The following is an 18,493-nucleotide window of genomic DNA, read 5'->3' as shown; positions in this document are numbered from 1 at the left end:
GCCTGCACCCCAGATACCATGGTTATTCCATTCACGAATTCAATGAGCAGCACCAAGGTTCCCAAAGACGAGGTCTGGCTTGTCTGCCCTCCAGTTGATACCTTCTGGTGTTTTCCCAAACGTTAGACCCATATTTTATGTAAGATCCTTTCCAATCAACAGTAATGTCTGTGTTAGACTTTGCCCTTAACTGAGTTTTACATATTTCTAAATAAATTCACACTTTCCTCTACTAAAATACAGCACAATAAAACCAAGCAATTTGGTATTCTGTACTAGTTTCTGTTCTAGTATCTCCTGTATGCATCAATTAGAGGATACATTTAATAGAAATACAAAGGTGGAATACATAATATTCCATTATAATAAAATATATTTAATCTTTTCTTCTTTTGTTTCCATGAGCATGGGTCATCCATTATATGAAGCACTGAATTTGATGCTCAAACACATCCACTTACTTTTTCCTTATCTAATTCTAAATCTAACATCAGTCCTTTGACAGATGTTCACCAATCAGGACACTGAGTTTCAGAAATGGTAAGAAACTTGGCAATGGTCCCTCAACTAGTATGTGACAAAGGTGATGTTTGACCTCAGGATTTCTGATAAATCCAATGAAATATCCATCATAGGGTAATGCACACTCAGTTATTCAGTGAATATTAGATCATTTCCTTTCTTACCTCCTCTGCTCCTCTATAAAATCACTCATTTAAATAAATACATTAAAAATAACATGTATAATACCTCATGATTCACAAAGCATTTTTATATTTTTGATAAACAAGAGCTGACATATACAAATGTGATAATGAATGGACAAATGTAAATAAGAATAAAAAAATAATGTGAATAAAAAGCTGTGAGATAGGTATTGTTTCTTCTTAACATTCATGGAACTGCTTAAAACCTGTGTTTAGTTCATGTCCACACTGGGAAACCCAGCTGAAAGGTGCTCAGAAACTGGACAGTTCATTTTCCTAAACCCCTGAGGGACCCTCTTTTAGATTACTTGCTTAAGGGGATGACACCAATGAGAAACCACAGGCTTCCTCCACAGAATTGCAGATACTTGTGAATATTATGTTACAAAATACTCAGTTAGATGACAGGTAAAGTAAGCCTTTCTTTGTACTTAGGAAGCACAGTGATCAAGGTGTGCTCACATGCAGGACCCCTTCTGGGCCAACCCCTCCTCCCCTTGCTCCCCCTGAGTGGCCACAGTGTAATCTCTGCTCTTCCTTCCCAATGTGTGACATACTGGGGCTGCTGCCCAGAAATGACCTACCTTGTTCCCCAAGGTAATCCTTTCTTGTTAAATGACATGGCCTACTTCCCTCTAATCAGAGTGGTCCGTGAGCATTTTCTCTACATACACAGGAAAGCACCTATTTTTCTTCTCCATTACATCCTCTGAATGAGGTGACCCTCTCCGTATTTCAGTCACTATCATTTCTAAAACTGGGTCTAGTTTTCTTCCTCAGTATGAAACTGTAAACTTTCTGTTGTTAAACAATGTCTTCAGCCCTGTATTGTCTGCTGATCAAATGACTGCTTCTCTACTATATGAATTATTTTTGAGGGATGGTGAGAGAAGTCTGTTAAATGTGACACAATCACTTTACCTTTCTCAGCCCATTCTAGCTGAAGCAATAAGAAATCACTCCCCGTTATAAGCCCCTTCTCTTCTTTTGCATATAATAAGCGTTGCATGAGATTTAGCAAAAAAATTAGCATATGTGAATGTTTTATGCATTTGAAAAATAGAAATGCCAGAGCAGACCCATGTTCCATTGGGATGAACGCAGTGAAGCAGGAAGGAGGTTAGTCTTACTTTTGGTACTAACAGGATGTTGTTCAAATGCTGATTAGGGGAGAAACAAAACGAAGGAACTTTTATGGTGCCTCTGGGAAATGTTGACACAAGAAATAGTGTAGGAATTTCAAGCTGTACTGCAAAGCTTAAAATGCCATGTGCCGTCTTGACAGCCTTGAACCTCACAGAGCCCTAAAGACCTAACTGTGCATTTTCCTTCTCTAGCCAGATATACTCCCCTCCCAGTGGGAAAGGGTCTCCTCCTGGCTAGTTCTCTATCAGCTGGACAGCTGAATGCGGTCCACCTGATCCTCAATCTAATGGATTTTACTTCCCTGGAAGCCCACAGAATTACTCAAATAAGCCGATCACATCCTCCTGCAGAAACCAGGGAGCACTTCACCCTCTTGTTACCACAACATCTGCTTCCTATATCCTTTATTGGTTTATTCGACTCTCCAGTGCATAAGGCCCCTCATGGCATGTGGTGTTCTGTGGGATGTGAGTATATGTGACAAATAAAGCACTGGGAACGCATCTCCCCAGGGTTGGACGTCATGTGTCCGGCCATTTTGGACTATTTAGAAAGGTTTCTCTCCATCACCAACAAGGCAAATAGTAGGTAATCAAAACACAAGTCCATATCTGGAAAGTCAGAAGTACACTTTTTTTTTTTTTTTTTTTTAGTCTTTTTCGTGACCGGCACTCAGCCAGTGAGTGCACTGGCCATTCCTATATAGGATCCGAACCCGTGGCGGGAGAGTCGCCGCGCTCCCAGCGCTGCACTCTCCCGAGTGCGCCACAGGCTCGGCCCCAGAAGTACACTTTTTTAGGAGAAAATATCTTAAAAATAATTTTTCAAAATGAATTAGTCACTGTCACTGAGAAGTGACTAGGTAAAATGTATATACAAACATCAAGGAATAATGTACAGCCATCAATGTAACCACAGCATTTTGCAAAAACACATTAAACAGATTAAAATGGTTATTAACTGGTATGTTAGGGGAATGAGAAATGGGTGCAGAGATAAAAGGAAATAATCAAATAAATGAATGAAAGAAGGGCCTAGTATAAACTATACACAACAACGTGTCATGACTTGAGAACAGGATAAACAAACTCTCCCTATTTGAGAAACCCCTGCCCCCCAAATTAATTATACATGGATGTGGTGCATGTGCATATTTAAAATGGCTGTTTGTTTTCTATCTTGGAACATTATTTATTTGTTTGTTTGTTTATTTATTTTATTGAAAGATAATTGATTGTACATATCTGTGGGATACAGCACTGAATACTAACCTATATTATGATTTCTAACAGTTGAAGGTCATTTGCTAGGCTAGGGATTTCATGAAATATATCCCAATCATCTGCAAATAGTAATATAAATCTTGTTGCCTCCTTTTTTGTATGTATTCCTCATATTTCTTTTTCTTGTTTAGTAGAATGGCTAGTATATCTGTAACAATGTTAAATAATCAATAACAATGCCTTCCTTCTTTTCCTGACCTTTATGAGAATGCTTCTAGTGCTTCATGATTCATGGGACTGAATATTTTTTTATAAATATTCAGCATTATACTTAATTATGAAATAATAGAAATATTCCTATAGTCATATTAAAGGAGTATCTTATCAATATATGTTTTCTCTTTTGTAAACTAGAAATGGGAGTTGGATTTTATAATATGTAATTTTGTATCTCTGGAATTAATTGTGTGGCTTTTTTGCTTTGGCCTCTTTCTTGGAGTGATCTATTAGATTTTCTTTTATTTATATGAGTATTATTGTTTAGAAGAAGCATACTACACTTTATAATACAAAATGCCAAGCAGATTGATTCTGTAGCTGTTCTCAGATTAATGTATTGAGGGGTATTACTACATGAACATCCAAGTCTAATTAGAGAGAGATGACAATAAACTTTAAACGTCCTTCAATGTATGGTGTTCCAGACTCTAATTTTGCCTCCCCCAAAGAGTGATTCCTTGGGGAAAACAGGCTCAGATTTTAACTACATCTCCTCCAGAGTGCATAGCACTATTATGGCACATTTGTTTGTGGTACAGTTTTATTTCTGTTCAATCATCAGCATGGGTTTCTGTTTCCCCAAAAGGAGCTGTTTGATGCCTATATTTGGCCCTGGTTATGAACTGCATGATATATTCAGCTGTGTTTACGTTAAAAATTTTCCGCAATGTCCCATGATTTATTCAGAATTTGATATTTTGGAGCAATTACTTTAATATAAAACCTGTAAGCTCTGTGAAGGCAGAAACAGCATCTGTTGTATCTCCAGGGCCCTTCTAGCATAGTGCTTGGCACATTGAAAATGTTCAATAAATTTTTGATTACTTTTTATTTGAATTTTTCTTGAAACATGGATTCTTGTTACAGAAATAATATGGTTATATCATAAGAAAATATTAATTTTGTAGGGAACTCTGTCTACTAAAAGGCTATGTTTTAATCCATTTCTGTTGCTGATGACAAAAAATACCTGAAACTACGTAATTTGTAAACAAATGATATTTGTAGCTTACAATTTCAGAGGCTGGCAAGTCCAAGTCCAGGAAACACATCTGGTGAGGGCCTTCTTTGTTGGTGACTTCAGTAACACAGTGTACTGCTTTGTAAGATAGGCAGGAGCAGAGAGAGAGCTAACTTCCTCATTGGCTCTCCTTTTAAAGTCCCCAGAACCATGCCTATGACCACCATTAAACCATCAATGGATTAATCCATTAACTAGGGTATGGTCCTCACAATCTAATCACCTCTTCAAGGCCCCACTATTCAATTACCATAATAGTATTTCCCACCTTCTTAACACTGTCACAGTGAGGATTAAGTTTCAATGAGCTTTGGGGGGGACATCCAATCCATAGCATGCTATGAGGAATGCTGGTAAGAATAATACTATATTCCATGAGATACAAGGGCTTGAAAAGTGCTTCCATTGCATACTTAAGATTTTATTGCTGTTGAAGTGAATAAAGCATTTTCATGTTATTTAAATTTATTTTCACACAAACACTTTGATGTGAATATCATATTACCCTATTTTAAGTATGAAATAAATGAGAACCACAGAGACCAGGTAATTTATATGAAAGTACACACCAGGAATTTTAAGTCCCAGATCTTTGAATCTTCCCATAAGTGTGTATTTTTACAAAATATCTATGCTCCTCTTATATCCATCTTCAAACATCATATTTATAATAATATCACCTTTAAAATTAATGCAAATGTCAATCTGAAAGCCAAAAAGACAAGCAAGTTCATAAAATAAGTGTTTGGCTTTAGGGCAACTAGGTAGAGAATAGTAGAAGTGTGCTATTTGTAGGAAAGTAAGCATATTTTGAAATGCTTTCAAATGAAAAAATATATATATTGTTGAACAGTTCCAGTGATGAAAATCATCACACACAAAAAAAAGAAATCAAGTAATGCATTTATAAAAAATCCTCAGGGTAGAAAATACATTTTCATCTTTGTTTTTCTTATACCTAGATAATTAATATTTGCTATTTAGAAGATACTAAAAATATTTTATTAATAAAAGCATAAATCATAATAATGGACTGCACTTTCAGTTTTATTTAAAACATTTTGAAAGTCAAAGTAAAATTTCAAACTGTATATATTGTGTTCATGCTTTTTTTAATTAAAATAATCATTGATCACTTAGTTGCAGTTCACTTAAATGTTATTCTCAAAATGTATCACATAGAAGCCAACTTATTTGTTTTTATGTCCTTAAGGAAGGATAAATGTGCAATTCTTGCCATGTAGAGTTTGATGTTTAACTCCTGAGTTACTGTGACTTCCTTTTGAACTTCCTGCTTTGGGGTTTCCATCTGAGGAATTAGATGACTTCTGTGATGGTTAATTTTATGTGTCAACTTGACTAGCCCATGGGACACCCAGATATCTGGTTAAACATTATTTCTAAGTGTGTCTGTGAGGGTGTTTCTGGAAGAAATTAGCATTTGAATTGATGGACTGAGTAAAGCAGATTGCCCTCCCCGATGTGGGAGGCACTATCCAATCCACTGAGGACCTGAAAAGAACAAAAAGGTAGAGGAAACTTGGATTTGCCTTCACTCTGCCAGACTGCATGAGCTGTAACATTGATCTGCCCTTTATGCTCTTGGTTCTTAGGCCTTCAGACTACATTACTTGCTTTCCTGAATCTCCAGCTTGCTGGTGGCAGATGGTGGCCGACTGTGAAACTTTTCAGCCTCCATAATTGCATGAGCTAGTAAGTCAATACCTTACAGTAAATCTCTTCATATACATTCCTCTTGCTTATGTTTGTCTGGAGAACCCTGACAAATACAACCTCCCTATGACTGTAACTTTTGATGCGACCCTTCTCTTATACCTTGTATATTACAGAAACAAAGACAGACATCAGTACAAGTCCAGACTCTGGCCAGTCAACTGGAGATCAAAAAATCTCAAGGTGCGGAATTAGATGCAAGTAAGGATACAGCGAATAAAAGAAATTAGTCTCATTCTATTTAGAATTATATAATCTCAGAATTGGAAGAAAATGTAGACTCTTTATTACAATCATTCATAGAATGCCTAAAGGCATACTATAACATCCCACTCGATGCTCAGATTGTACTTATTTTCATTCATTTGTTTATTTTACTTCATTAAATGTTTTAAATTGAAGAAGTAATTCATACTTACTTTAGAAAGCCAGACAATTCAGAAGTATTAACTTAATAATCTGCATAAATCCACACCTTCTTACAGTATCAATCCCTTGGAGTAACTATTATTAACAATTTGGTATGTATCTTTTCACATCTTTTTTATGGTCCCACAAACATCTACAGGTATATTCAAAATCACTTTCAAGAACAAATCATTCTTTCCTTGGGTATGATACCCTAGTAATTGTGATTTATTTTAATTAATGCACTAATTGTTTTTCAAGGAACAGCCTTTATTTTAAAAGAAACATGTCTTTTGAGATATTTATGTAATATTATATTCCATATAAAGGAAATGTAGTTGGTCTTACACAAAACAGTAGTTAATACAATTTTATAAAGCAGAATTTATTTTAAAATATATTAAGTAAAAAATACAATGAAAATATTTACCTTAAAATTGCATGATTTTGTATTAATATACAATTGAGTTAGGATCAAGACAAGGATGTCTCTCTCACTGTTCCAATTTAACATTGTTTTGTATTGAGACAAGAAGAAATAGAGTATGAGGCAGAACTGGAAAGAAAAAAAAATTAATTGTGATGGTTAGTTTTAGGTGTCAACTTGACTAGATCAAGGAATACCTAGATAGCTGGTAAAGCATTATTTCTGGATGTGTCTGTGAGGGTGTTTCCTGAGGAGACGGGTGTTTGAGTCAGTGGACTGAGTGGGAATTATCTGCCCTGGATGTGGGCAAGCACCATCTAATTAGACGGGGGCCTGGATAGAACAAAAAGGCAGAGAAAAGGCAAATTAGCTTTCCCTCTTTCCTGGAGCTGGGACACCCTTTTTCTCATTGCCCTTGGACATCAGAACCCCAGGTCCTTCAGCTTTTGGACTCTGGGACTTGCATAAGCACCCCCCATCCCCACCCCCACCCTCCCACCCTCTTCGTAGTCCCACCTTCTCCATCCTCCTATCCCTCACCACCTTTCCCAGCCCCGGTTCTCAGGTTTCTGGCCTTGGATTGAGAGTTACACCACTGGCTTCCCTGGTTCTGAGCCTACTGTGGGACTTCTCAACTTCCATAATTGTGGAAGCCAATTCCCCTGATAAATCCCCTCTCATCTATCTACCTACCAACCTATCTATCTCCTATTGGTTCTGTCTCCTGGAGAAGCCTGACTACTACAAAAATCTTATTTATTAAGTTTATGATTGCTATGAAGATACAAGACAGTCTAAATTTGCATATTTAGAATAAATAAAAATTCAGAGATATTATTAAAAAAATAAAAGAACAATATTCTGCTGCATACCAGCAAAAAATTGATTAGAACTTGTAACTAAAATAGATTGAAATAAATAGTATTGATAAGAGCAAACAAAAATAGGTACTTAGGAATAAATTAAACCAAATATATACAAATCTACATGGAGAACATTTTACTAATAGGTTTTAAATAATTTCTGAATAAACAGGTTCAATGTTCTTGGATAGAAAAAAATCAAATCTTATAAATGTCAATTACTCAGTAATTAATTTATGAAAATCAAAATCCCAACATTTTGTTTGCTTTTGGAGTTGTATAATAATTGTACAGTTTATATGGAAGTCCCAAGGGATGAGAATAACCAAAACATTCATATAGAAGAATAAGATAAGAAGTGATGGTATTAACACCAGATCTTAAGGCTTAATATAATCACTAAAAGGACATGCCATTCTTATATATATATATTATATATATATAATGATAAAAATATTTATTTGCTCATTATATAAATGTACCATAATATATACATATATATATATTCTAACCTATATAATGGTATATATATGTAATAAATTATATTTGCTATATAATATTTCATTTTATATATATAATCTGTAAGATTGTAAGTTTACGTCTCTTATCTTAAACTCAATATATAATATAATGAGATATCATACAGCAAATAAATTTTTGTAAATGCTAAACATGGATGTGTCAAAAATAAAATATTAAACAAAAAATCGAGTAGTAGAATGATATGTGTAGTAGGCCATGCACATAAAAAGTAATAACGTGGAAAAAATGACATATAATTTATGCTTCATAACAGAAAACGTCACAGATAACTTAAAAGCATTAAACTATTCTTGGGCACATCAATCACTAAATTTAAGACAGATATCTTTGGAAGTGAGAGAGAAAAAAGTGAAAGCAGGAAATCTTAAAATCTGATAGAGCTGTGACTGGTTAAATAATTATTAATGTTTATCTCTATGTTTTATCTGCATGTTTGAAAATTTTTCTTAAAAAATTCAAGATAGCAAAATTTTCCTCCATCCTTAAAAGGGGTAAGACCTATTGTTTAAGCAGCACAGCAAATAATGTATTCAGCCTGTATTTGAGGATTTTATTGTTCAACATCACTATATTCTTAAAAATAACATCACATTCAGCATGATTATATGTCAAGAATATGAGATAAACACTAAAACCAGTACTTCACTGTAACATTGGTAGGTTTAGGTCTCTTATCTTAAAGTAAATCCAAGGCATACTTATCATTAAATGGAATAGTATATTATGTTGTATATAAAATACTTTACCAAGGAAGATATACTCAACATAAATCAAATTCACAATGAGATACCACTGCATACCCACTAGAAGAGCCAAAAAAAATAAATTGAACAACAAAAGACAATACCAAGGATGTTACTTAGGTGGTGGAGAAACTAGAACTCTCATTCTGCCATGTAAAATGGCATAACAACTTTGGAAAGTATTTCAGCACTTTTTTAAAAAGTTAAACATATACCTACCATATGATCCAGCCACTCTCCACTTCTAGGTATTTATTCATAAGAAATAAAAGCATATATTCACACAACTTCATGTATATGAATGTTCACACACTCAAACTGGAAACAACCCAACTGCTCATCAATTGGTAAACAGATAAACAACTTATGTTATAACAAACAATGAAATACTACTCAGCAATAAAAAGAAATGAACTACTGATACATTAAACAGTATGATTAAATCTCACAATCATTATGTGGAGTGAAAAAAGCCAGACAGAAAAGGGTCCATACTGCATGATTCCATCTATATAAAATTGTAGAAGATGAAAATGAATCTTCAGTTGCGGAAAACAGAGCAGTGGTCGCCTACTGAGAGTGGTGGAGGAAGAGATGGATCACAAATGGGCCAAGGACATTCTGGGCAGTGATGAAAATGTTTGTTATCATTTTTTGGTAATGGTTTTATAAGTATATTGTATGCCAAAACTCATCAAATAGTACACTTTTAATATGTGTAGTTTATTGTACATCAATTATACTTCAATAATCCTTTAACAGTAACTATGACTTGTGTTCAATAATTATGACAAGATATTAATAATAATATCTCCCATTCACTATACTAGCTTTGTTAGAAACTTATACACACTTCCCAGAATGAATTGTTTTCACATCCTGTTTCAGACCATGTTTCCCTTACCCCTCCAAAACAAACAAGAAAACAATGTCAACAACAAAATAGTTCCTGAGACAAATAGTTTGAAGGCAGATAGATTGTTTTTGGAGGTGATCCTAGAGAACAAAAATTGCAAGGAAGGCTGAGAAGAGTAAAACATGAAAGAGAGAAAGCCAATACAAGGGTAACTGCTGTGACCCAATCTCTCTGGAGATCCCCAAGGAGGCTTCAACTGTCCCTTGCTGTTTCTGCTGTATGCATGGGCCATATCAGTTAACTCAGTTCCCACAAGTCTCCCTCATGGTGACATAACTCACAAAATACCTGGCGAAGCTGAGCCAAGATTCTTATCAAGCTATACCTCTTTGCAGTCAATGGCTGGAGGCAGAAAGGTAAGCCGAGAGGTGAAGCATGGTGTAGAAGATGTCTAACACACATCTTTAGAAAATAAGTACTTTTATGATACCCATTTTGCAAGCAGTGAACTTGATTCCAAGATTGATACATGATCTTCATAAAGTTAATTCACTTCCTAGCCACTGCTTCCTGGGACTTTGTTTCCTCATCTGCAAAAATAAATTTCAACTCAGTTTCTATGAAAATATTCATTATTTATGCTAGTAAAATACAGAAAACACATATAAGGCTAAAAACCTCCTCGATCACCACTCCCGAATTTAACTTCCTTCCATGGAGTTAGCCACTATTATCAGTTAGATATATATGCTCTCAGATCTTTTTCAAAGCATTTGCCTGTATAAGTGTGTGTGTATATATGTGTAAACAGAAGATAATACACACATACCCATTCATTTACATAATTTAGTAATTGGTAAGATATGTGTGTATATTTAGACATAAATGATATAATACACCACTTTGGGAATCTTACCACGTAAGTATGCATACATTCTCTCATTATTTTTTAATTGCTATAAGATATTCCATGTATGGCAATATCATATCTTAATTGGTCTCATTGAAACACAGATATTTTTGATTTTACTATTTTAAAACTTGTTCTAATGTATATAATTATAAATTCTTTTTGTGTACATATGCAAGAGTTTTTTAAAGACCATACCAAAAAGTAAAAGAGCCATGTTTGAGGATATATTCCTCTCTTAATGGAATGAATACAATCAGATTACCCTTTGGACTACTCCTAAATCTGTAAATGTAGAAATAATAACATTCATATATCATAACTTCCTCTCATTTAAAAGTATATTTTAGGGACTTTATATAAAATCTCAGGAGACAATTAATAAAATAAATATTCCTTTTAATGTAATACTAAATGTGACTTCTAAATAAGTATGTGTTTATTGCTAATGCTAACCTATTTTGAAGTGATAAGAAAAACTAGAAAGTCAGTATAAATAACATTAATTCAGCTAATGAATTACTATGTCACATCACTATTACCCAGTCTGAATCTATAGTCAGCTTTAAGTGGCCAAGTTTCATTTAGGCTTGATGATTAAATTACAGAAGATGGATCGTCAGCCTAAAAATTATTGGTGTTCAAACAACAGGCTTCGGTGGAACAGAAATCACACTTGAAAGCATTACCTATTTACATACAAAAAGGGGAATATTAATGACTAAGCAGAATTTGCTCAAATACAGTGAATTCAAACTTATCTTTGTCTACAGGACAATAATATAACCAAACATATCTTACGTTTGATAAATTAATGACCTTTAATTTTTTTTAACTTTTTGCTTGATTGATTTAATCTTTATCAAACATATTTTTAGAAACTATTGGAATAAACTGAAAACCAAGAATAAATAGAATACAATAATTTCTAAAGTTCTTTTTACCCATTAATTGTGTACAGAAATGAATTATTGGAATTGTATTTTACAATTTATAAAGCTTTATCTAAAGTATGTACATTCTTAAAATTTCTTTACTTAGCTTAATTTATCTTACACCATATAAAACAGTCTGATTTTCCCCAATAAAATATATTTTTTGAAGTTTTCAACCCAACACATTGCCTGCATTATTTTGCACACTATGAAGTTCAGAGCCAAAGACATATCACTTTTTCAACATCTGTACAAAACCTTATCATGTGCATATTGTGTATGAGTATCACCCTTATTTTCTTTGCTACTTATATTTTTCTTTTATCCCTGTTTCAAATTCTCTTATTACCATTTCAAATTTTTTATTATCTCTGAATAATTACAAATAATTATTGGAATGTAGCTAGTGCTATACAGTGTGGTACATTTCATTATTGACCCCAATTCTTCACTCTTCCCTGTATCCACACCTTTTGTCACGTAACTTTGGGTTTCCTTCCCTTGACTTTGGGTTCAGCCACGTGTCTTTCTTTGGACAATTGAATGAGGCAGACATAAAGTGTGCCAGTTTAGAGTCTAAGACTTAAGAGGTTTTATCTGTTTTAACATGCTTTCTTATGATTTCGTCATTGCTATTAGAAGGCTATTCCTGGATAACCCACTGGTCCAAGGTGAATGGGTAACACATAGCAGACCCCTTAAAACTGGAGCATGAAAAAAAAAAATCTCTCTAGCTATGGTAGCTTGGATTAGCTGATCCAGAGTCATGTAAGAGAGCCCAAGTGAGATAGAGACATTCCAGACCCCTATTTAAATAAGATCCTCTTCTTATCCTTCAGGGGAGTGAATGAAATATATTGCTGAATATCATGGAGATTTTTGTGATTGTTACACAGTATTATTGTGGCAATAGCTAGCTGATGTATATATCTATATGCAGTTTCTGCTTTCCAAAAGTATGGCTATCAAATTCATCTTCTGTTCATAAAAGGTATAAAATTTTTAGTGCCATCAGCAGAGCTCATATTTATAAGAACAGAAAATGGCAAAAATTAGGGCATATAAAGGTAAATAAATAAATTGAAGATGTTAGTGGAAAAAGTGTTATGGAGAAAATGAATACAGGAGTGTAGGGGATAGAGTACAAAACAATTTTAGAAAAAGACAGAGAAACCCTTCCTGTAAAGATAACAGAGATCTAACAGGTAAGCTATGTCAAAATCTGAGGAAGAACATCCAGAGGCAGTGGGAATAGCAAGTGAATAATCCTTAAGGGGGAACAAAAGCTTAGGAAAAATCACAGAGGCCAATGTGTTGGGGGGGAAGTGAGCAATAAGTACAGTGGTAGGCGATGAGATCAAATGGGTAACTAGGAATCACACTGTGCAGGGCCTTATAGGACAATGTAAAGAACTTTGGTTTTTACTTTGAGTGGCATTAAAAGTCATTAGTGGGTTTTGAGCAAATAAGTGATATAATGTGACTTATGTTTTAGTTGGACTAGCAGCTTTCATGTTTCGTGTAGGCTGAAGACTAGGGAATGCATGAGTCATCATTCAGTTAGGAAAAAAACCCACCACATCAGGTACTTAAAACAGCAGGGGTTTAATACTGGGGCTCAATTACATAAGTGTTGAAAAGGAAAGAGGATCAAAAGAAGGAAGCAGAAGTAATCACAGAATTCTGTACCTCACCTATCATTAAGGAAGCAAAGGGAGAAAGTGATGTTGCCAGAGCCTACAGCACACTTGCTGCTGACACTCCTGCTGCTGAAATTTCTGACACTGCAGCTAGAACCTCCAAAGGTCATTTAGGGCCCCATTTACTTACTATTGCCTAAGCCCTCACCATTGTTGGGCAATTCGGCCTGTAACTACCTTCTGCTGTTGAATACACCTTCAGAAGCAGGAGCACTGGCTTTTTCCCTCTTTCCAACTTCCAATCTCCCAGCTGTGTTTGCCAGTAGCTAAATATAAGCAGAAGCCAGTTGGCAAGGGATTCTGGGAAATGCAGTTTCTAGGACTCATGACCCTTTGTACAAAGCAGAACCAAGAAGGAAGAGATGGAGCTAAGAGAGAACAGGCAAATGACTTGCAAGCAGCAAGGGTAGAATAAAAACTATTGCTTCCTTGTATTCTGAAGTTTTACAGAATCCTAGAGGATGATTGAGGTAAAATACAGGATATACATAACCATCTATTCCTATTTTACAAATTGGGCCTGGTAAAATTTGGGGTAATTCCAGATAGCCAATTATGGTAGTAGTCATGAGTGTTTAGACTGAAGAAAAGATATATGAAGCACTGATTCTTAGCATGTACAAATGGAAATTTTATTAGAGCATATCCTATTTTAATGACCCCCCCAAAAAACTGCTATAATAATCTAGGAGAAAAATAAGTGTGGCAGAAAAGTAGAGGACACAATAAGAAGTAGTGAGATTCCAGATATATTTTGAAGTATATAATCACAGACTTGATAAGGAGAATAAAGCTAAGAGAGAAGTCAATTGCCAAATAATGACACTTAAGTATTTTGTCATGAGCAACTATAAAAAAAGGAGGTGTCACTAATTTAAATGGAGATGATTTCAGGAGTAGCAGGTTAAGGGTGAGGGAAAAAAGATAAGGAAATTAACTTAGGAGACATTAAGTTTGAGATGTCTATGAGACATCCACATACAGCTGTTGAGCAAGTAATTCCATATACGAGGCTAAAGTTTGTAGAGTAAGTCTGGGCTAGAGATATAAATTTTTGAGGCATCATTATATGGAAGGCACTTAATGCTTTGTGAATGGCTGAGATAACTAGAGAAATGAGGTAACACTGCTAAGAGAAGAGGTCCAGTGACTAAAATTGGTACATTCAGATGTTAATAAATCATCAGATGAGGAAGAATTAGCAGCAGTATATGAGAAGAGGAGACAATGACATCAGAGGAGACAATGACAACTGGAAAGCTAAATCCTGTAAGCCAAATGAATAATATATTTTGAAGAGTGGGAGTGATGAGCTATTAGGTGCTACAGACAGCACAAGTCAAATAAGAACAAAGAATTGACGAGTGAGATAGTATCATCTGCCAGCCTTGTTACGTTGTTACTTGACTCTAGTTATTGGTATGTTTGTAGAAGAGGAGGTGGAGGTAGATTCTGAGTACTGAACATGTTACCTTGCAAAGCAAAGGTCTCTGCATAGTCTTCAAGCAAAGGTAAACAGTGGCCCTTAACTGAGAGCAGAAGGGTGCTTCTACATGCCCAAGAATTGTATTGGTATTGGGGATTCAACATTCTTCAGTGCATCAATCTAGGTATCTTCTTACCATTCTTAGTGTCTCCTTACCATTTTACCTCCCAATCAGATATGCAACGTGGTATAGAAAACTTGTAGATGCTTGTACTCATTTCAGCAGCACATATACTAAAATTGGAATGATACAGAGAAGATTAGCATGGTCCCTGCGCAAGGATGATACACAAATTCAAGAAGCATTCCATATTTTTATACTGCCAGTGCCTCAGGGCCCTGCCTGGGGGCCCAGGACATGGAGAGGGGGACCGGACCCCCCGCCCACACTCAGGTACATCGCCAGCACCAAGGAACTTGCCAAAATCATCACTGCGATGTGGGTGGCCCATCACAGTCACCACAGTAACCACAGCTGCCACAAAAGTGTCTAGACATCACAATCACCACAGTCTGCCAGCCACTGGAGTGCATTGACATAAAGAGAGTCACCAGCAGAGACCGAAGAAAAGAAAAGGATGTCTCTCTCCACAAAGCCCATTCCAGAAAGGCTTCTGCTCTACGATAATATTGGGGGACCTGAACACACCTCTCAGCACTGGACAGATCATCTAGGCAACAAATCAACAGAGTAACCATAACTCTTTCAGAGGGAGAGAAGAAATCTAGGGTAGTTAGAGAGGGGAGGAAGGAGGATGGGGGGATGGGGTGAGACTGGACAAAGGGCATAAAGCATAAGTATGATTTATAACAATAAACATACTAGTAATATTGATTTGGTCAACATATGTTAACATTGAATCTCAAAAATATGTATAATCAATTATGATTCAATAAAAAAAAAAAAGAAGAAGAAGAAGAAAACTTGTAGATGCTAAAATTCAACCTTCTCTGGAATTCCATTACCCATATAGTTTAGTCCTGGGCCAGATCTTCATTTTTTTTTTTTTTTTTTTTTGCAGGAGATGAGAGTCATTGTATGTTACCAAAGAGAGCCCCTTACTTCCACACTTTGCCCTAAATTGAGGAATAATCATCCAGAGCTTTTATTGTCTCTTAGTGAATCAATAGCCCCCTGCAGTAGCCATACGATTACATCGTTTTTACAACTGCTTCTCATAGACTTCTCAACAGCCTAAGATATTGCACTCACTACTGCATTCCTGCCCACGATATCCCATCCCTTTTGGCCATCAGTGAAAGTTTAACCATTATACTGCCACAGCACATTATGCAGTATCCAGACTCCACCTACCACAAGTGATGGAGTCCTCATTGCATGGCGATCTGTGGATAATCCATCTAAATTCTCATTTTAAAGTCAGCTACCTCAAACCATTCTGAAAACCATCTCAGATATAACAGGTTCCTTAAGAAATGGAGTTGGAGATGGAAATTGTTTTAGTCCATTTTTGTGTTGCTATAACAGAATTATCTGAGACTGGGTAATTTATAAAGAACAGAGGTTTATTTGGCTTACGATTCTGGGACAGCCGCATCTGGCACGGGCCTAAGGCTGCTTCTACTCATGGCGGAAAGTGGCAGGGAGCCAGTGGGTACAAGCAGATCACACGGAGGGAGGAAGCAAGACAGAGAGATGGGAGGTGCCAGGATCCTGTAAACAATCAGCTCTCACAGCAACTTATAGAGAGAGAATTCACTCACTACCCCTCCTCCCCCAGGGAGAGCATTGATCCACTCATAAGGGATCCACCCCCCATGATTCAATCAGTTTCCAACACTGCCACATTGGGGATCAAATTTCCACATGAGGATTGGAGGGGACAGCACCTCCAAACTCCATCAGACATTTTCATGCAGGAAGTTTATTATGGGGAGTCTACAGCACCTGTGAAAGCGTGAGTGAAGCAGGATTGGATTGAGGGAGAAAGTGAACTGTGCTATAGAGCAGCCGAGGCTTCAGCCAAGACCAAGGTACCATTGGAGGTGGAAGGACCCCTCAGAGGTTTCTCTACTTGAAATCTTTGGGGCCAGACCTTTGTAACCCTCCATTGACCATTCATTGAATGCAATCTCTCCCTAGAGAGTGAGCATACCTTGGAAGAAACTGCTTCCTGAGACTGAGGTCAACTGTTAGAAAGGGGTTTAATTGTAAGCTATCAACAGACAATATTCTAGCGACTGAGAAACTAATCTTGAAGGAGTGAATATAGTGGGCACACTATAGCATTGACTATAAGCTCATATCTAAATATGATCCTCTTGCTGTTTCTCACGTTGCTGTTTTCTTTGTAGCACGTTAAATCTCCATTGTAATTTGTGTGTATACTTGTTTAATATTTCTCTTTTATTTCCCCACTACACTCCAAATTCCATGATTGCAGGAGTAAGTCTAATTAGCTTGACACAGAATCTAACACTGAATATATGTACACATTTGTTTTAAATGAGTGGAGATTGTGATAAATCCCCCCTCCATTAAGTGCATGTGTGTGTGTTTTCTCCTAAGTTTACTTGCTGTTGGAAATTTTGTTGTCTGGTTATGTGTCACCCATTGCCAGCTAAAATAGTATTGAAATATTCATAAGTGTTAATCCATTAATAAAAGGATTTTGCTACAGATGAGAAAGCAAATGACAACAATTCAAGCCTTAGCTCGAGTTTATCACCCACACGATTTTGTAAGCTTGAATGATCTTTTATGACTCTGAAATCCATTTTTATCATCTGTAGGCAGTGGATGTTCAAAGATTTGGCCTCAAGCCCAGCCTCAAGATCCTCAGCAGAATCACAGGGTATGATCTGTCATTGTCACAAGGCTGAAAGAAGTGGCATGTATGCTGGGTATTTGCCTTCCCTCCTCTAAAGCTAACCTGCACCACCACCTATTTACTCATTCATTTTTATGGCTAACTACATATAACTCCCACACCCCACATTACTCAAATAAAAATTTCTATAAAAAACAAATAAAATGTTATAAATAACCAAAGTCAATAACATTTATAAGAGCACACGATTTAGAATCCTAGGCTCACAATATGGTCCATGAAGATTATTTCGGCCATCAGTCTTATTTTACATGTGAGAATTCTGAGAACTCAAAAGATTAAACAGTCATCCCATGGTGATGCATTTATTTAGCAGCAAAACTCAAATTACAAATCTTATCACTAGCTTATCATTCTAAGCAGGAGGCTTCTCTAAATCTCTTAACGGTCTAGAAGTTATTGCCATGATTTTACTAACTACAGCTTGATGGAGCCTCTGTCTTAATTCATATACTCCTTTTTTTTTCCAACAAAGTATTGGCTAAAAAAAGTATTACACACATTTGGGAAACAATCTCACAGTTAACCAATAAACCCGATTTTTCTATATTACTGAACAGGAAAAAGCAAAGATTGTAGAAAGTGAAACTGTCTTCTAATGTTTTAATGAAAAGTCCAAGTATCTCATCATCTTTTTTTTTTTTCCTTTTTGCTTTAAGT

The 18,493-nt window shown here is 35.8% G+C and overlaps 1 non-coding gene across 1 annotated transcript; it reads left to right on the top strand.

Annotated features, from left to right (window-relative positions):
- Positions 1–15,191: 15,191 nt before the first annotated feature.
- Positions 15,192–15,298, top strand: LOC134366293 (U6 spliceosomal RNA). The gene has a single exon (XR_010022274.1). It is a non-coding gene; the product is annotated as a U6 spliceosomal RNA (small nuclear RNA).
- The last annotated feature ends 3,195 nt before the right edge of the window (positions 15,299–18,493 follow it).

The sequence above is a fragment of the Cynocephalus volans genome, chromosome 17, assembly GCF_027409185.1.
Source record: "Cynocephalus volans isolate mCynVol1 chromosome 17, mCynVol1.pri, whole genome shotgun sequence".
NCBI classification, from domain to species: domain Eukaryota; kingdom Metazoa; phylum Chordata; class Mammalia; order Dermoptera; family Cynocephalidae; genus Cynocephalus; species Cynocephalus volans.
The sequence above is the reverse complement of the archived record's forward strand: the minus strand, read 5'-3'. Positions and strand labels throughout refer to the sequence as shown.